The sequence below is a fragment of the Papaver somniferum genome, unplaced genomic scaffold, assembly GCF_003573695.1.
Source record: "Papaver somniferum cultivar HN1 unplaced genomic scaffold, ASM357369v1 unplaced-scaffold_45, whole genome shotgun sequence".
Lineage (NCBI taxonomy): Eukaryota > Viridiplantae > Streptophyta > Magnoliopsida > Ranunculales > Papaveraceae > Papaver > Papaver somniferum.
This window is the reverse complement of record NW_020647082.1, coordinates 158735-161399: the sequence shown is the minus strand read 5'-3', so window position 1 is coordinate 161399 and position 2665 is coordinate 158735. Positions and strand designations below refer to the sequence as shown.

Below are 2665 nucleotides of genomic sequence, written 5' to 3'. Positions count from 1 at the left end.
CAGATAGTACAGCATAAGATTAGCTCAAAAAGAAAAGAAGAACACGTTTATATCACTCATAGTTGATAGATTACATAATAACAACCACACATTACAAAGCACGCATTTGTATTTTGCTCGATTGACAAAGTACCTCATCAAACTAAGCATGAACTTATATCTGTTCGATGGACAAAGCATGCAATCAAACTAATTAAACAAACAACACCAAATAATTACTCAAGCCATATTGCTAATCATACTTAGCTTCGCAAACCACACAACACAAGTAAATAAGTAACTAAAACACTCCACCATCCACGTACAAGAGATGTCTTGTTGATAATACCCCTTTCTTAAGATAGTGAAGTTCTCATTGGTGGTCCATTTGTCATAACCAAGGATATCCTGGTTTCCTTGTTGTTCACTACAGCTCGATGAACCACGCTTTTATACTTCCCGTTGCTCAGTATCTACAAACCAAAATAAGATGAATATGAAAAAGTTTGTACCCATGAGTAAGTACAAAGCAATATCATGATTGAGTAAGAAAATATTTCATAGTAGTGTACCTCCATATGATCACCGATGTTAACCATGATAGAGTTCGGAATTGTGTTCACAGCAACCCATTTCTCATTGTTCTTGATTTGTAATCCACCTACATCATTCTGCATGAGTAGACTTAATAGGCCGTGATCCGCATGTTGGGGCAAACCGATTGCGTGTTCTGGATCTGGGCAACGAGGGTAGAGATTCGCAGAAAACTTTTGAACTCCAGATATTAGTTCTAGTGATTTTTCAACGTCATTTTCATCTAATCCCAGCCCCTCCATTATTGCTTTAAGCAATTCTTTCGATATGGCTCTTGATTTTTTGCTGTACTCACTTAAAACCTCGCTGCATAATTACGTACACATAGTCAATTTTAGCCAGGTGCATTTACAGACCTGGTCCAACGACCTTAAGAATATCAGTTTTGATTATGGATATGCATTTGAAGAGTTAGAGGTTTACCTCAAGCCCTCTGGTTTAGGAGGTGAATGGAACACTGGATGCACTAAAACTCTAAGATAATCCCTCCAAAAAGAGACACTCTCAGTGTCAAGGTTAAAATTGGTTCCACAAATTATTGGGTCCAAAATGCATGGGTCTACAGCGTTCATAAACCAACTTTTGTTCCGGACTTAAGCCGAAGAAATTCATACAGGAGTTGATCAAGGCATCTTTCAAACTCTTGGGAACTCCATGATTAACCACCTATAATTTTTACACGAACGAACTGATCAATTAGAGATTAATCATTTTTAAACGTGTAACTCATGCAAAGAAATACTCCCGAAAATAAATACTCCGTATACAGTAATGCCAATAATATTCGTAAATGAGTTATTACCATGAAGAATCCCCAATGCACACATGCATTTCGAAGGTCTTCGATGATTTTATACCGTTGATCAGCCGAACCGGAAGTAAGGAGCGAGAAATCAATGACGGGTAAAGTAACATGTTCTACTTCTTCAGCTAACATAGGGAGATCCTCGGCTTTTACAGAGAGTGCATGTTTGGAAGGAACAGAAATGAGATCAGTTGATTCAATCAAGTCTTTGATCATAATACCCATTTTTGGATGAATACTCTTCTTCAGCTCAATGTATTAGTATATATTAGTTAGCTCAGCATCAAGGAATGATGTGGTTAGAGAGAGCTAGAGATAGGGATATATATATATATATATATGTATATATATGTATGTATGTATAGGAGAGCGAGAGGATGCGCCTTGTTGAATGATTGACATCCAATAAAAACCCAGCCTGGTAATTCAATATCTTCTGTTGGCCCCAGGTGTCCGTACTGATATTTTCTAGCAAAACATGCTGCGGACACACATATCACGTTGTGAATGCTCTGGTCAGATAGAGACATCTCACCAACCCGGCCACACTCGTGACATCCTAGCAGTTACTGGCCTTCAAGAGCCGCTGGTACGCCATCACCCTTCTGACTGTAGAAATCATTAGCTAGATAGGTGAAATACACTCATCTCACGCTTCAAAGCACACAATCAAAAAATTTTACGCATCGGATGATGCACCGGAAACTGAGTTTTACCTCATCATACACCCACTACAACAAAAAATAAATAATTTTTTTTTACAACCATCTACAAAAACTGAATTCAAGCTATACATTTTGCCTTTACTTGGAGCTGATTCCTATTGTCACCTCTAATGTGTATTTCGGACTTTATCCTGTAAAATGTAGTTTCATTTTGTGCGTATGCATGCGGGCTTGATAAGCTGTTCGAAGCTGGCATCAATTTCTGGGAATGAGTTACCCGGCCTCTCTTGTTCATCCACCTTGTAATCTCATTATTATGAAATTTGTGAATATACTTCCTCTGTTCCATCAAAAATGCAAAGTGGGAAAATGAGACTTATGAATAAATGATGTTGCCCATTAGTAGACGTAATTAGGCTTTATATCAGGATGGGAAATAAAATGTAGAAATATCTAAAGAGTCACAGTTTGAACCCTCTCTCTTTCTTAAACCCATCAAGAAGATAATATATATCTGTTTATTGGCTTAGTTGTTATCCTGAATTTAGATGTTAAAAACAACATCACGCTTAGTTGTTATTTATCAAAAGATAAACAAAAAACTCTACATCATTCCCGTTGT

General features: G+C 37.3%; 1 pseudogene; it reads right to left on the bottom strand.

The window, feature by feature from the left end:
• Positions 1 to 1661, bottom strand: LOC113342630 (annotated as a pseudogene).
• Between the last annotated feature and the right edge of the window lie 1004 nt (positions 1662 to 2665).